The following is an 18,121-nucleotide window of genomic DNA, read 5'->3' as shown; positions in this document are numbered from 1 at the left end:
ACATTTTCTCTCGACAGATTTTTTCCCCTCCTTGCCGTAAAAGTGGGAGGGAAGTGCAACATAAGGACAATGGACCAAATGCAGAGGTGGTATGCAAAGTGTGATACAGATAAGATGGACACTAGCTGTAATAGAGTCTAAGGCCACATCTTCACTTTCCACACTAGAGTTTAAGATCCACTAAACTGAATGCTGAGGGTTGGTCCAGTCGGCACACAGTTGCAAGGAGTAAGGGAAGCTGACTGGATCATTTGCCAAGTTTGGCTTAAGGTAAACCACGAGTTGTGTACCTTAATCTGACCTTCTATGACTAGTGTAGACCTGGCTTAAGTGAGTGTCAAAGCTGATAAACTTCTTATGCTGTAATGTGTAGCTGTATAAAAGTAACTAACAGGAAGATATAAGATTAAGTAAGCCATATCATTGTTTATTTTAACATCTAACTGCTGTTGGCCTTTGGAATTTAAATAGCCCAAGCTTAGATTGAGTTACACTGGCATGTAATTTATATCACCTTTTATGTCACAGATTCAAAGTTTAAAATAAAATCTTAAATACAGTTTTTCAATACCAACTACTAACTATAGTGATTTCTCAGGAGCACCAACATAGCTTTTTATCTATTTCAGTGTCGAAAGTCTTTTATACTTGCAAGGTAACTGTTTTATTTTTTATCAGAGGGGTAGCCGTGTAGTCTGAATCTGTAAAAGCGACGAGGAGTCCTGTGGCACCTTATAGACTAACTGAAGTGTAGGAGCATAAGCTTTCGTGGGCAAAGACCCACTTCGTCAGATGCATGTAGTGGAAATTTCCAGAGGCAGGTATAAATATGCAGGCCAGGATCAGGCTAGAGATGACGAGGTGGATCCAATCAAGGAGGATGAGGCCCACTTCTAGCAGCTGATCTGGAGGTGTGAATTCCAAGAGAGCAGAGGCTGCTTTTGTAGTTAGCGAGCCATTCACAGTCTTTGTTTAATCCAGAGTTGATTGTGTCAAACTTGCAGATGAACTGTAGCTCAGCAGTTTCTCTTTGAAGTCTGGTCCTGAAGTTTTTTTGCTGCAGGATGGCTACCTTTAGATCTGCAATTGTGTGTCCAGGAAGATTAAAGTGTTCCCCTACAGGTTTTTGTATGTTGCCATTCCTAATATCAGATTTGTGTCCATTGATTCTTTTACGTAGGGACTGTCCAGTTTGGCCGATGTATATAGCAGTGGGGCATTGTTGGCACATGATGGCAGGCATATATTACGTTAGTAGATGTGCAGGAGAATGTACCAGTGACAGTATGGCTGATCTGGTTAGGTCCTGTGATGGTGTTTTACAGATGTTTTGCAGAAATAATCTGCAAGATTTAGATATAGCCTAGATGTTAGGACCTAGAGAGAATCCTGAGTCAAAGATGGTACTCAGGTCGTGGGCCTGAGTGATAGCAGGGTAGTGATGGTGTTTTAAAACACAGCCAAATGCATGATAGAATGCAGCAGCCAAGCACAAGCCTACAGAGGGGGGGAAAAAAGATTTAAAAAATTGCCAGTAGCAAATGTTCATTTCCCGTTATACAAAGATACATTCATAGGATTTTTTTTAAAAAAGTATTGAGGGAGGTAGAACTAAGTGTTGTCTTCACGGAAAATCCTTGCATCCTCTCTGTTCTTGGCTCCATTGAAAATACCCATTCTGTACGTGCAGAATCCCTGCTCTTTTGATAAGTGTGATAAAACCTTGAGGCTACATGTACACTGCAGAGCTATTCTGGGATAATGGAAGTATTCAGAAATAGCTATTCTGTGTCTTTTGAGCAAGCCTGTTATTTCAAAATATAATGGGCTCGCTATTCTGACATCCCTGTAAAGCTCGTTCCGCAAGGAGTAAGTGACGTTTTGGAATAATGGTCTATTTCAAAATTTGGCGCTGTGTAGACAGCACCAAATTTCAAAATAAGCTGTTTCAAAATTAACTCAAAATAAGCTATGCAATTTGTGTAGCTCAAATTGCATAGCTTATTTCAAGCTCCGGGTGCAGTGGAGATGCACACTTATGCTACGTCTAAGATACAATCTCAAAAAATGAGGTTTATAGGATCTGTTGAAAAAGGGTTTATTTTTGGCATATCCATGTCTAGACTGCCATTTTTTCCTAAAAAGCTCAGTTTTGAAAAAATCAGCGGACATGTTTATGCTAATGAAGCGTGGGATATTTAAATCCCTGCTTCATTAGCAATTTTGACATGACTAATCTATATCTCTCTGTCGACAGAGAGGTGTAGTCTAGACTCAGCCTTAGTGACCATAAACAGTAAAATCTAAAGTACCTTTTTGTGCCTTTGGTGACTCTTGGAAGTGTTAAGGCGGGGAAGGATGTTTCGTAGGTAGTAAAATAAATTAAGTGCTTCTGTTACAGGTAGTACTGATGCTATCCAGTAAATCATTTTGCAGTAGAACATTAACCTTGCTGTGTATCGTATCAAGATTAGTCCAACTAATGTTCATGATATGCCAACACAAATAACCTCATTTTACAGCGTATGTACGCATTCCAAAAGCTGCAATTGTCAGCAATCACTTATTTCATTTACTTGAAAAAGCATGCTTGCCAAAGTTCCTTTGTTTGTTTGAGGGATCCTTGCTTTTTTCTGTCTAGCAGAACTGTGAAGTAACAGGCCAGCAAAGATATATGTAATTGTATCCAAGTAAAACTTTCACACATCAAGACATTTAGGATTTTACATTTCAAATAACAGCACTTTTCTTTGTCCTATAGACGTCAAGAGAGTAGGATTAAATGCATTCTGCAAACTTGCCCACTGCAAACCTATCTGAACTTAAAATCTTACAGGAACTATCATAATTGTTTTTAAATAAAAAAAAAGCTGCCTTGTGCTTAGAATATCATTTTATGGTTGCCAGATAAAAAACATGAACATGTGAGGAGACTTAGGAGAATGTCTGGGCCAAATGTGTTTTGCTTTTTGTATAATACTTAAACTGCCACTGCAGTGAAATGCTGTTTATGTAAAATAGCCAGTATGGTGTGTGATCGGGTGTATCAACCCTGCACTGAGGATCAGGGTGTTGAGTTGGCCCACCTCCACAGACCTGCTGGGCATGCTCCCAGGAGAGGCAGACTATAAAAGCCTCTAGAGCAACTCAGTCTGGGCTGACTGCAGAAGAAAAAGAAGGCATGGAGAGAGCTCCAGATCCAGAGGAGCAGACGTAGCCAGACCTCCCAGCAGCACCCTGGGAAAGAGAGGCAGCCCAAGGAGCCACAACACCTAAGTGAGACAATGAGGGAGAACAGTGGACAAGGGATGTAGCCCAGGGCGGGGAATTGTTCTCCCGGCGCTCAGTATGTTGCAGTAGAATTCCCCCGAGCAAGCAGTAGATTGTGCCACTGCCAACAGGGCCTCCTGCCGCCCCCATATCTAGCCTGTGTGGGGGAAGTCTTCTGGCTCGCCTTTGGACTTAGGCTTCTGGGCTGCATTATCCCTAGTAGAGGGGACCTGCCTACAGACTAAGCCTCTAGGCCATATTATCCCTAGTGAAGGGGACTTGCCTGTGGGCTAGGCCTCTGGGCCATATAATCCTGGAGAATGAATGATGAGCGAAAAGTTAAGACCCTGGCATTTGGCATAATGGATGGTCTGAATAGAAGAGGCAGACCCCACAGAGAATGGGTAGATGATATAGTAGATTGGGGCGGAGTTAATCTACATAAACTAAGCCACTCTGCACTGGACAGAGAAAGATAGAAGGAAATAGTGAGGGAGGCATCGGACACCAACGGGCGTTGAGCCCATGGTGGTTGATGATGATGAACATTGTTATATGAAGGGCCTCCTGGTCCGTCCCAACCATGTTTCTGCAAGAGATCTAATTTACGGTGATGGATCTGCCCTTTAATGGCAACAAAATGTTTGCTGGCAAAACTAATAAGATGCTCAACACCACAAAGGACTCACATGCCACTCATTACACCATGGCATCCACACGCCTGCCAACAGGCATCTGCAGTACTGTTACCACTCTACAAATGGCTACCTCCATCAGTGACCAGACAATAATCAGACAAGGAACAGAACCCGCCCTCAAAAACGCAGGCAACATTCTGGCTCAGCATCCCAACCATCATCTGCCAGGAAGCAGATTTGAGGCCTTGGTTGAGGGCCTGGAAACTCCACACTCACCCAAGTTTGTATGCCAGTTGTGACCATGCGCACATTTCAAAACTGCCTCCATCCATTTTTACCACCAATCACCTGAGACATGAGTGCTCAATATCATCCTCTTGGGCTACACACTCTAGACCCCCCCCCCTCACCTTTCCTCCCCATCCCTCTTCAGGGACCACTCTCACAAGATGCTACTTTAACAAGAGGTGCTCCATCTGCTGAATTGGGAGCCATAGAACAGGTCCCATAACACCACAGGGGGAAAGGGTTCCACTCCCATTACTTTCTAACTCAAACGAAATCAGGAGGCTGGAGGCCCATTATAGATGTGCGCAGACTGAAAAAAATTGTCAAGACACAACATTTTCGCCTAGTCACTCTATGCACTATTATCTCAGCATTGCAACAAGGGGGCTGGTTTTCTGTCCTTAACCTCTAGGATGCTTACTTCCTCATCCTAATACATCCCACTCACAGGAGATTCCTAAGGTTTATGCTAGACTCAGACCATTATCAATACCCAGTCCTACCCTTTGGTCTGCCTATGGCATCTCTAGATTTTTCCAAGGTGCTGGGTCTAGTCACAGCTTATCTTCAGACTATGGAAATGATTACAGTTCCTTATCTCAACAATTGCCTTCTCAAGGCCACATCACAGACGGAGGCAGTATGCATGACTACAACGATACATTGATTCCAGAAGCTTGGCCTCCAGATGAACTGGGAGAAATTGTCTATCCATCCCTCCCAGGTCATACAATTTATCAGGGCCTGCCTAGACTCCACACCAGCATAATCCTATCTATCTCAAGACAGGTTCCTTGCTATACAAACACTGGCCACCACAATCCATTTTTCCCTCTGTACTATGGCCATTTAGTGCCTACAGCTTCTCGGTCATATGACAGCTACTACCTTTGTGGTGTTATATGCCCAATTCCATATGTGTTGCCTGCAGATCTGGTTCATCATGGTGTACAAGCCTCTTAGGTATCACATGTTACTCTCTCTAACCATACCTCATGAGGACAAGTCAATTTGTGCATGGATGTCCCCTTTCTATCTCAGCCCCCCCTCATGCATAATCACTACAGATGTCACACAGAGGCTAGGGAGCTCATCTATGTGAGCAAACCATTCAGGGCCTACGGTGTCCTCAAGAGCTTTCCTTACACATAAACTTGTTAGAACTCCACACTGTGTGCAATGCCTGCCGACATGTCTTTCTCATGATTGCCAACAAACACATGTGGGTCCTTATAGACGATATTTCCTGTGTATTCTATGTCAACAGCAAGGGGGAGCCAGATCTTGATCCCTCTGCACCAAGGCCATAAAATTGTGGAATTTTTGTATCATCCACAAAATCCACCTTTCGGCAGTACATATACTGAGCATCAACAATGTGACAGTGGATGCTCTCAGCAGACACTTTCCCCAGCATCACGAATGGGTGCTCAATGCCTCCATGGTACACCTCCTGTTCTGCAGATGGAATTGCCCAACAATAGACTTGTTTGAAACATCTTACAATACCAAATGCAAATAGTTTTGCATTAGAGTGGGCAGTGGGTGAGCATCACTCAGAGATACCTTCCTTGTCCCATGGAAAAATGAGCTTTGTTGTGCCTTTCCCCCAATACCACTTCTTGCCAAAGGACATTCAGAAGATCAGGGCAGACAAGGCCACAATCATACTGATAGCCTCTGCCTGGCCCAGACAGCTCTGGTACCCCTTCCCGCTCAGGATGTCAGTCTGCACTCCAATCATTCTTCCCCTGCATTGCGATCTCATCAGTCTGGGTTGGACATCATAGACCTACACAAGCTGCATCTAACAGCATGGCTCTTGCATTCTGACCTAGACTTTTCGGAGAGCATACACATGATCCTCATCTATAGCTGCAAGGATTCCACCCGTGCTTCTTACACCTATACAAATGGAAACACTTCTCAACATGGTATTCTTCAAAAAGGCAGGACCTGATATCAGAACCCTTGCCATTCATCTCAGACTACCTCCTTAGTCTCAAACAATCATCACTCTCATTCAGTTCCATCAGAGTACACCTAGCAGCCATCTCAGCCTTCCACAACCCAACAACCAAGAGGTTCTTAAAAGAGGTACTCCTTTTCCATCCAGACATCACACAGCCCATACCCCCCGGGGATCTTGATTTAGTGTTATGGATCCTAACCAGGCCACCTTTTGAGTCTCTTGCCTCTTGCTCATTTTTGCACCTCTCTATGAAAGTTGCCTTTCTGGTTGCCATCACATCTGCTCCCCATGTAGGTGATATGGCAGCACTCATAGCTGATCCACCCGTCACGATATTTCATACCGACAAGGTTACTCTTTGCATGCATCTGAAGTACTTACTTAAGGTTGCATCCTCTTTCCACATAAATGAACTGGTAAACTTACCTGTATTTTTCCCAAAGCTGCATGCAAATGCATTTGAAGCTTCCATGCATACTCTTGATGTTAGATGAGCACTAGCATTTTACCTGGAAAAGACTAAGACCTTCAGGAAAACCCCTAATCTTTTTGTAGCCATTGCCAAGGATGTAAAAGGTCAAGCCAAACTGTAATTAAGGATGTTCAAATGGATCACAGACTATATCAGACAGTGCTACACTGTCAAAGGTCTTTAACCACCATTAAACCACCATCTTAAGCAAATTATTATTGAAACCTTTAATACAACGTTTCAGGATGGTTTATGGTGTCTCTGATTATGCCCTAGTCTTGTCCAGTACATTTAAAGAGTGCAGGAAGTTTATAATCTCCAAGTTGCCTCCTATTTACCAAATCCTGTATACCAAATCTCATAAATTTCTTTGTCTAGTCTCCCTGCTTTACTTGTTTCCAACTGAACTGAGGTACTGTAATGTATATTTAAATTTGCAAGTGGAATATCTTGGCTTTTTTAGTTGTAATATTTCTATGTAATATTTTCCAGACTACTATATTGTATTCCACAGTTAAAAAGCCCACCTGGATATTACTTTTCTGTTGTTTTTGTTAAACTACCTCTGAGCCGTTTTGTGTTTCTAAAATCTGTAAGACAGACTCCTACAATAGGTTTTCCAAAAGACTTGTGCTGCTGGTAACTCTTTGATTACTTCATTTTACAATTCTTTTGGAGTCAGTCTGGGTATTAAGAAGAATGAGTGATATATTAGTTGTACTAAGTATTGGTGATCTGCTTTAGAAAAATATCAACACTTCTGTTGCTGCAATTAACCCCTTTGGATTTTTTTTATACTAGAGACAGAGAAGTGGTATCATAAATCTATTATTCCAAACTGTTTTGTGATCATGTCAAGGAACAACAGTTGAGAATACATCCAGGTGTTGTTCAATCTCCAGTATGGTATCAAATGTATGTAATAATAATTGAAGTGGCAGACATGGTTCAGACTCAATGAATGCAATGTTTAAACATGTCTTGTTTGTAAACGATGTGAAAAACTGTTATGCAAGACATATAAAGGACTTGGATATTTGCAACTGTCTTCAAGACTAAAAAGAATGCTGTGAATTCTTTGGTGTTTATGAGGGACTTGCAAGCACTGTGACTAAGGGCTTGGCTGTGTGGGGAAATAACATGGAATAGATAGTGCAGAATAGCTATTTCACTGTAACTCTCCATATGGAGAGTTCTCATAGAGCTGGAAGGGACCTTGATAGGTCATTGAATCCGGTCCCCTGCCCTCACAGCAGGACCAAGTGCCATCCCTGACAGATTTGACCCAGATCCCTGAATGGCCCCCTCAAGGATTGAACTTACAACCCTGGGTTTAGCAGGCCAATTGCTCAAACCACATGAGCTATCCCTCCTCCCTCCTTGGGATAGGGATACCACTCTTCTGCACAAAGAGTGCATTTGTGTGTTTTAGTTTAATTTACCTTGGAAATAGAATAATCTGCAGAAAGACATTTGATGCGGTGTACTTTAGTTTTGGTACAGCTGAGCATAGAATAGTTATTGTGCTTTTCATTCTCACACTACTTTATTCTCTTCTAATTTCCCAGTGCAGACGAGCCTTAATACACATAATTTTTATTTGTTAACCAGCATGTTGAGTGAAATTAATTTCTGACATTTCAATTAAAGGACTGTGTCTACCTCAAAGACATAACTGCAGAAAATCATGAACTCTTCTTATAGTGTAAAGTGGAAGTCTGTTTTCCAGCTCTGTTACTTTTCCTATAGAAAAACATCTCACATTAAAAAGGCCATCTGACAAGTATCCCAAAAGAACATAACACACTTAGAATACTAAGATCTGAGCTGACATAATTTTGGCAAAAATATGCATGAAGTGTATTGTGTGAAGGTTTAAAAATAGAAGACTGTCGTATGTGGCATTGGAGGCCAGGTTGACTCATGATTGATGACATTTGAAAGAACATACTGAGTTTAGCAAAGGATTTCAGTCATCAGAATGTAGTCAGATTTAGATGGTTATCTGAAGCGCTATCTGCAGCAAGAGTGCTGGGAATTCCAAAAACTCTTTTATGGATGATACACAGCATTCTGTCAGACATAATTTTTAAAAGATCCAGAATTCACAGCTTTCAATTTACATTAATAAATGGCTAATGTAATTTATTTTAATAACTTTTTTGCACTTCTATCTGTGTTTTGAAATGTTTTCAGTTTTATACATTTGGTGCAACTCATAGTTTCAAGCTGGAGAATTAGCTCCTTCGTGTCCTTTCCCCTTGTTTACACTCAGAACTCATTCACATGACAAATTTATCAGAGCAGCCAGGAACATTTTTGTTATTGCTATTAGTTTGCAAATACATTGAAGTCTCATTCAATCCCCCCCTTTCTTCTCCAATTTTGTGATTACATTCTACTAACTATAAAGCTGAGCATTATACAGAAGGTCATTACTGTAACTAAACATGCCCAAACTAAGCACAAGTTGATTCAACTGAAGATCACAATTCAAGGAGAAAAGGTACAATATTGTGCCCTTTAAATATCAGAAAACAAATACATTAAAGGTAAGCCATAAAATTTGGAACTGCTGTACTTTAGGTATGGGGATAACATTCTTTGTTCTTAGCAGTGAATGTTCTTAGAATATCTGATTTTTCACTTTTAATTTCCTTTTCAGAGTGATTCTCTTTACTTTTCACAATAATTTTAGTGTGAGGATAAATTTTGAATATAATTAATATGTCCTATGCATCCCTGTGCCCCACATTGGGCTTATACAGCGCTGTCCAGGCAAATCACCTTAAATTTCATCTCAGCCACATTGGTCTGAGATGGAGTATTCAGCATGTCTGCTTCAGTGGGTCAAGCTTGCCTAAACAAGTTGATTAGTTTAATTTACTGTTTAGTAATTACTTAGTAGTAGTTAGTTGTTGTAAGATAATCATTTCTTGTCCTCTTATTCCTCCATTGGGTTAGATATGCCAGGATTACCAGGGTTCAAATGTTGCCTCACTTTCTTGGAGGCAATCCCAGTCAGCAGCAGGCATTACTGGTATATTTGTTGTCTTAAAGAAACACACATTCTGCTGAAATCCAACTTCCTTTTAGGCCCTAAAAGCACAGCCAAGAAAAACCGAGAGACTGCTTATAATGGAGTATTCACTTTGGCTGTGTCTATACTGCAGGCTTCTTGCACAAGAACTTTTTGCGGAAGAGATCTTCCGCAAACAGTTCTTGCACAAAAGGGCGTCCACACTGCCATGTGCTTTTGTGCAAGAGATGTGCTTTTGCACAAGAGAGCGTCCACACTGCCATGGATACTCTTGTGCAAGAAAGCTCTGATGGCCATTCACAGAATGGCCATCAGAACACCTATGCTTTTTCCGATGGGGGTTTCTTGCACAAGAAAGCGAAGTTACTCACCTTGGTGCAGTAACTGTCGTTCTTCAAGATGGTCCCCATGGGTGCTCCACTGCAGGTGCTGGGCTTGCCCCGGCACTGCAGAACGGAGACTCTTGAGTAGCAGTTCTCAGCTGCACTGTGCATGCGCGGCGGCGTCTCGAAGCGTTTGCACTCTTTTCTGTGCTCGCGTGGTCCGGCCCCCTCCAGTTCCTCGAAATCCACCTCGGAATCTGTGAAAAGGAGAAAAAGAACAAGACAGACTCTGAAGTGGGAAGGAGAGCGGGTAGTGGAGCACCCACAGAAACCATCTCGAAGAACGACAATTACTGCACCAAAGTGAGTAACTTCACTTTCTTCTTCGAGTGGAGTCCCCGTGGGTGCTCCACTATAGGTGGCTAAGCAGCAGTACCCTCATAATCCGGAAGGTGGGATACGGAGTCCCTGATTGTCCGCTGATGAGAGCACCACTGATGCCACCGCAATGTCTGAGAGTCTTGTTTGAGGGATAGCATAGTGTTTCACAAAGGTGTCATGTGATGACCACGTGGCTGCTCTGCAAATGTCTTTCAGAGAAACGCCTTTGAGAAGGGCTGTTAACGCTGCCATTACTCGTGTTCAATGTGCTCGTGGTTGTGTTGGGAGAGGTACCCCCTTAGAGGCATAAGACTGTGTTATGCACGTGGTTATAAGTTTTGAAATATGCTGGGATGATAATGGTTGTCCCTTAGTCTTGTCGGCTAGAGAAATGATTAGGTTTTTCTAAAAGATCTTGTGCGGTCGATATTAAAGGGAAGTGTTCTACTAATATCTAGAGTGTGAAGACACATTTCGCGTGGTGAGGAGTAAGGCTTAGGGTATGTGGAACTCATGATGTTAAAATATGATGAGCAAGAAAGAAGCAAAGAAATGTATATAAAGGCTTTGATGAAAATAGAGGCATGAAATGGCTTCAAAGTTAGCCCTTAAAAGGCTAAAAGGGGGGAGTTGTAGAAACCATTTCATATTTAGCTAGAAGCCATTCTGTATAACAAAAGCCATTTCAGTTTCTTCTGTCTGCACGTATACTGGAGGGAGTGAACTGGCCTTCACCAAGGTGGGGAGAGGCCAGAGGGATGCGCTGTTGAAATGTGTTAATGAACTATTTTGAGCTGAAGCTCGAACTCCCTCTAAACCTGTTTCTTTCTCTGCTGATAATAATTCCTCTTTGAAGTTCGCTTTGATTTCTTCCCCTGACGTCAGACTTGTTTGGTTAAGGGTATAAAATACTAGAATTGATTGTATTAGCCAGCCTTACTGGGCCCGGCTTTGGTAGGACCACGTTTGGCTCACTTTGCTTTTATTGGCCAATAAAACTGTCTGTTTAGCCGCGTAAACTGAGTGAGGCTTTTGCTTCGACAATTTGGAGGTTCCACTGTGATTCCTAACGCGCCACTTGCCCATATGGACGGACCGGCACTCCACTCCCAAACCTCTCAGAGCGCTCAATAGAAGGTAAGGGGATACCTTTTATGAAATCTCCTGGCGAGGGCTTGGGATTTGGAGTGACGGCTGGCCATTGGGGTAAGGGGAGCTATGGAATTCAATTTTGTGGAGCGGCTAACATTTTTGTCTGTCTTTGTCTATTAGGCCTGTCTTATGTGTCACAGTTCCAAAAGGGCACACCAGTGTCTCTAGTGAGGCAGCCATGCGCTGGACCCTCTGTGTTCGGATGCTAAAAGCTGGTGTGGTGCCATTACACTCTCTCGGCACACAGAACTATGGGAAAGCTTTGTTGTCTCTCTCTGTTATTTGCAGATGTAGTACTGACCTCTGAGGCTAACCACAGGCCATAGTATTTCCCCATTCCACCAGGCTGTCTCCAGGCGCCAGGACGTGGTGTTCTGCCGGGCTGGGGCAGGTGCCGGAAACCCCTGCGAGCCAGGTGGACTTTGAGTCCGGTGCCTCGCAACCAAAAAGGGGGGGGGGATCAGTGTGAGCAGGTGAATTCTTAATTCGGTGACTAGCAGAAGAGAATAGTGTAAGCAGGAGGACTTTTGGTTCGGTGCCTTACAGAATCTGTTTAAGCGCACGCAGAAAATGGGGGTAGGTCAGTCTACAGGAATTCCAGTTCCTTTATGATAAGTGCCTTCTGGTATAAGATCCTAACGAAGTCTGATATTAAGTGCCGGGTGTCTTAGGGCAGCGCCACTTAATAGAAACCCATGGGAATTGAACAGTAAAGAAAGATGCATCTAAATGTGGAAACTATAGGAAAAATGTGAAAAAGGAGAAAAAAAAATTGTGTGTGGAAAATGAGTATGAATGTAATGAGTGAAGTATGAATGCTGCTGCATAAGTCTGAGACTTGAGCTGATCCCAGCTGCACCAGAGCTCTCCCACGAGGGAGCTCTGAACGCAAAGGAAGGGGGGCCAGCTGAACCTCGAGACTCAGCGGATATGTGAGGGAGTGACGACTCACCTTATTTCATGAGCTGCTAAGGTCTGACAATCTAGACCTGGCAGACTCTTTCTTTGGAGTGTGTAAAGTTAGTTTATGTGGGGGTTAGTCTAAACATCCCCCCCACACTGCCAAAAGGCACCCCTGTATACTACTTGTACGTGCATAATGGTCCAAGGACCTGTAAGCATTTAACAAATTTGAAAAAAAAGAAAAATTAAAGCCCTGAGGGGTAAAAGTAAAGCTCAGAAAAGAAAAAATCCTCCCTGCAGTAAGATATGTAACTTAAAAGTTGCTGCAGCACCTCAAAACAAAAAGATTTCTCAGTTGGCACACCCGTATCAACCAAGCTTGGGGGGAAAACTGGCACAACATCACCCCTCTATCCCTCTTTATAACGCATACACAGATAGAGAGGAAACATGAAAAATAACTGAAAAGAATTAGCTCTTCCCTTTGAAAAACACGGGCTCCTGTAACAAACTTGCCCGATTCAAAGCAAAACACCAAGTTTAAAATAAGTTTAACAGTTTAAGGAAAGTGTTCCTCCAAATCCTAAGGAAGAAAAAATTAAGCAATATAGTAATGTGTCAGGAGGAAAAAAAATACAGGACTATGTAGCACTTTAAAGACTAACAAGATGGTTTATTAGATGATGAGCTTTCGTGGACCAGACCCACTTCCTCAGATCAAAACACGAAAGCTCATCATCTAATAAACCATCTTGTTAGTCTTTAAAGTGCTACATAGTCCTGTATTTTGTTTCAGCTACACCAGACTAACACGGCTACATTTCTATCACTATTCTAGGAGGAAAAAAACTGCTTTAAGAAATGACTCCTTGTTTCTTGTGACTCTTTTCATCATCTAAGCAAAGAAACAGTCAAGTTAAACATTTGGCTACAGACACTTTGTTAAATCTATTAAAGGGAAAGTAAGAAATTCTACTGAAACTTAATTGGTTAACCACATAAAAGAACAGAATCTATACATTGTAAATTTGTAAAACCTGCACCCTAAGGGTTGGATGTGTCTTCCAAGGAAACTAATTATTGTTTTAAAAAAATCCAAGCCCAGAAACTTCACTGTGTTTCTGTTCAAAGCTGAGTTGATAGCACTTTTGGCTTGCTTTCAAATCCAAGGTTGTGTGTGTCTGCAAACTGCCTTCTGTTGTGGAAGCGGGGGGGGCACTGTCCCCCATAAGTAAGTCTGTAACATTGCATGTGATTCTTTTCAGGAAAAGAAAACCTTTTTTCTTGCTGGAATAGTAACTAGCAAGCACCTTGTTCTAAAAAAGAGTTTCTGTGGCAGTAAATCATTTGAAGCTTCACATTAATAAAAAAAAAGTCTAGTCTGCAGTACAAGAGGAAAACTGAAGCATGCCACTCTTGGAGAGGGCTAGCATCTCTGAGGTAATTTAAGGGAGTGGAAGGTCACGAGTACCGATGAAGCTCCCTTGTTCTCAGAAAGTTGCAGCTCACTCGCCCATAGAAGTAGTAAGGAACTAGCTGTAACCGGTTCCCCTAACAGATCTTAGGCAGTATTTTAAGTTATAATGGGCCACCCCAATGGGGGTACAAGTGTTTTCTTTGTCTTTCAGATCATCAAAAAGCGCTAATATCAGCTGAAAATTAACTGAAGAAAAAAACCCATGGTTCTGTGTCATGACATAATAAGTTTGTGTTCTGTGTTCTGTCCAGATTTGTCTTGTGGGTCTTGATTTTGATATATGTATTTCAAACATTGTTGTGTGTACAATATTGTTGTTTTAATGAAAGAATAATTTAAGTCCCTTGAATAATCTTAACTTTGTGCTTTACACAAATGGTTCTTGCTTTTACAATTCTAGTGGAGTTTTGGTAGCAAGCTATGCAGGTTGAACTGTCTGGGATGTAGTAGAATCTGCCCCTTTACCTGCTGTTTCTTCCGCACAGGTAGCGGAATTAATGGCTCTCACAAGGGCTTGTCATATTGCTGCAGGAGCATCTGCTACTATCTACACTGACTCCCGGTATGCCTTTAGCGTAGTTCATGATTTTGGTATGCTTTGGAAGCAATGAGGTTTCCTTACTTCCCCTAGCCACTCTAGAAAGAATGGACCTTATGTAGCTGCTTTACTTGATGCAGTTCTTTTACCTTCGACTCTTGCTATTGTTAAGTGTGAAGCTCATTCCTCTTCCTCTAATGAAGTTGCATTAGGAAATGACATGGCTGATCGGGCTGCTAAGGCAGCCGCCTTACGTCCTCCTCGGGCTGAAGCATTGTACCCTTCTCTCCCACCACCGCCAGCTCCTTTGCCATCTCTGTCAGAACTTGCCCTCCTGCAAGACCAAGCCCCAAAATCGGGAAAGCAGGAGTAGAGACTGGCAGGGTGCACCTTGCACCCAGACCACTTGTGGTGCAGCTCTGACGGCCACATTGTTGCCCCAGTGGTCTTGCTACCTCACCTTGCCTCCGTGCTTCATGGATTGTCGCACGTTGGCAAAGGGGGATGGTAGCAATCCTTAAAACAAAATTGGTTTGCTCCTAAATTCTCTCAAGCAGCCAAAGATTACTGTCTGGCTTGCTCTGTCTGCCAAGCCCACAACGTGAGTAAACCTGTAAAGACAGTTCCGGCAACCAGACCTTCACCTTTGGGACCATTTCTGAATTTACAAATGGACTTTATTCAATTGCCTAAATGTCAATCTTTTGAATAATGTGCTGGTTATTGTTTGCTTGTTTTTGAGATGAGTAGAAGTTTATCCCTGCAGGAAAGCAGATGCCATCACAGTGGCAAAGAAACTTCTAAATCATTACATCCCATCATGGGGAATACACCTTGTGATCTCCAGTGATAGAGGTACCCACTTTACTGGACAAATTGTTCAAAAACTGGCAAAGTACTACTCTTTCAGACAAGCACTGCACTGTGTGCGACACCTGGAGAGCGCAGAAGCAGTAGAAAGATTAAACAGGATTTTAGAGAACAAACTTGCTAAAATATGTGAGAACTCTGGTTTAACATGGGTAGAAGCACTCCCGAATGCCCTAATGAGCATGAGAGCCACTCCTAATCAGAAAACTGGACTGAGTCCATATGAAATTGCATGTGGCCGACCTATGAGACTGTTAAGCAGCCCAGAAATTGACCTGGCTGATGCCACACTTGTTAAAAGAAGCATAGTCAAGTATTGTCAGGAACTTATGAGTTGTGTACAGTCTTATCCTTGACAGGTTAAGGACGCCTTCCAGGAGGCCCCAACTGAGCCGTGCCATAAACTACAGCCAGGAGACTAGGTTTGTATAAAACTTCACCAGCGGAAGACTGCCCTGGAACCCAGGTGAAAGGGTCCCTACCAAGTCCTTCTTACCACTCATACTGCTGTAAAGTGCGAGGGATTGCCCGCCTGGATTCACGCCTCCTACTGCAAACCAGTTCCAGCCCCTGCAGAGGTTCGCCCCACCAAGGAGCACCACAGACCTGGTACCAGAGACCCAGGTCCAGAAGCAGACGAGGATCACCACAGACCTGGTACCAGAGACCCAGGTCCAGAAGTAGATGGGGACCAACGCAGGCTTGGTACTAGCAATCCAGGCTCAGAAGCAGATGAGCCTGAGAGACCGAGGCTAAGGTACCAACTGCAGCCCAGAAGAACCTGCCAGCGATAAGTGAAGCAAACTACGAAGTCCTGAAGAACAGTTAGCATGAAGCTGGACAAAAAATTCATGTTGAGCTTATGCTTAATCTTGTTTTTAATACCTAGTAGTTATAACCTATATGGTTCAAATGTGTTTATGCTTTTAATGAACCAAGTTTCCCAAGAATTTAATTCCACAGGTTCCTGGATATGTGCTTACAGTCCTGTACATTCAGAAGGAGGCATCTCAATGATTCCAGTCCCACTAAACAACACTCAAATGAATGGCAAACTGTTTAGTGAACTAAAGTGAAATGATACTTGGCAGGATAAAGGGTTTACTAACCCAGGGTATATCCGCCTAGCCTTGACCCCAATTGGAAAGTACTGCTGGACATGTAATAGTTCAGGAGCCAGGGAGGGAAAAAGCCAAACCGAATGGCCCTAGACTACGTCCTAGCAAATAAGGGCGGGGATTGTGCCTTAGTGGGAAAAGAATGCTGTGTGCATATAACTGACACCAGCAAGAAAGTAGAGGAAGATGTCTCAGATATTGAAAGAACTGTGGAAAGCCTAAGACAGGAGGAAAACTGGACCTTCTGGGGTTGGTTGGGAAGCTGGTTTAGACATGTGGGAACTTAGATTTTGCAAGGAGTAGTTTTAGTATTGCCTATATACTTTTGTGCTTATTGCTGTTTCTTGTTAAGCAATTGCTGTATTTCTTGTATTCTGGAATACACAAGACAGACCCTTACCAAAGGGAATGTGGAACTCATGATGTTAAAATATGATGAGCAAGAAAGAAGCAAAGAAATGTATATAAAGGCTTTGATGAAAATAGAGGCATGAAATGGCTTCAAAGTTAGCCTTTAAAAGGCCAAAAGGGGGGAGTTGTAGAAACCATTTCATATTTAGCTAGAAGCCATTCTGTATAACAAAAGTCATTTCAGTTTCCTCTGTCTGCATGTATACTAGAGGGAGTGAACTGGCCTTCACTGAGGTGGGGAGAGGCCAGAGGGATGCGCTGTTGAAATGTGTTAATGAACTATTTTGAGCTGAAGCTCAAACTCCCTCTAAACCTGTTTCTTTCTCTGCTGATAATAATTCCTCTTTGAAGTTCGCTTTGATTTCTTGCCCTGACGTCAGACTTGTTTGGTTAAGGGTATAAAATACTAGAATTGATTGTATTAGCCAGCCTTCCTGGGCCCAGCTTTGCTAGGACCACGTTTGGCTCACTTTACTTTTATTGGCCAATAAAACTGTCTGTTTAGCCACGTAAACTGAGTGAGGCTTTTGCTTCGACAATTATAAGACAACAGGCTCATTGATATGGAAGGATGAGCCAACTTTTGGTATAAATGCTGGATGTGGTTTTAGTACTACCCGGTCTTTGTTAAAGATAGTGTAAGGCGGTGACGCCATTAGTGCTGATGGCTCACTGACTCTGCATGCTGACGTAATTGCAAGGAGGAAAGCTAGTTTCATGGTCAGGGTGCGCAAAGGTGTGGTAGCTAATGGTTCCAAGGGTGGTGTTAGGGCACTCAAAACAATGTCCAGGTTCTATACTGGGGGAACAGGTTTCCGAGGAGGGTCTATATTTGATAAGCCCTTCATGAATCTCTTGGTAGTTGGATGAGCAAAAAGTGAGGTTCCTTCGGCAGGATGTCTGAAAGCTGAGATCGCCGCTATGTGAACTCTGAGGGAAGCTAACAGTAGGCCTGTATTTCTTAGATAGAGCACATAATCGAGAAGTCGATGAAGTGGGGCAGTGTCCGGAGGTAGGTGTTGCGAAGTACACCAGGAAATGAACCTTTGCCATTTTGAGAGGTAAGTTTTTCTCGTTGTCTGCCGTCTGCTGTGAATGAGTATATTCTGAACCTAGATAGAGCAGAGGGATTCAGCAGGGTTTAGCGAACTAGGAGCCATGCCATGAGTCACAGGGTATGTATTTGAGGATGTTGTAGCGTCCCTTGATTCTGAGTGGGAAGGGTTGGCAACTGCTACCGTCTGCATGGCGACATGCGCCGGAGGAAG

The sequence above is a fragment of the Pelodiscus sinensis genome, chromosome 2, assembly GCF_052426305.1.
Source record: "Pelodiscus sinensis isolate ZL-2025 chromosome 2, ASM5242630v1, whole genome shotgun sequence".
NCBI classification, from domain to species: domain Eukaryota; kingdom Metazoa; phylum Chordata; order Testudines; family Trionychidae; genus Pelodiscus; species Pelodiscus sinensis.
The sequence above is the reverse complement of the archived record's forward strand: the minus strand, read 5'-3'. Positions refer to the sequence as shown.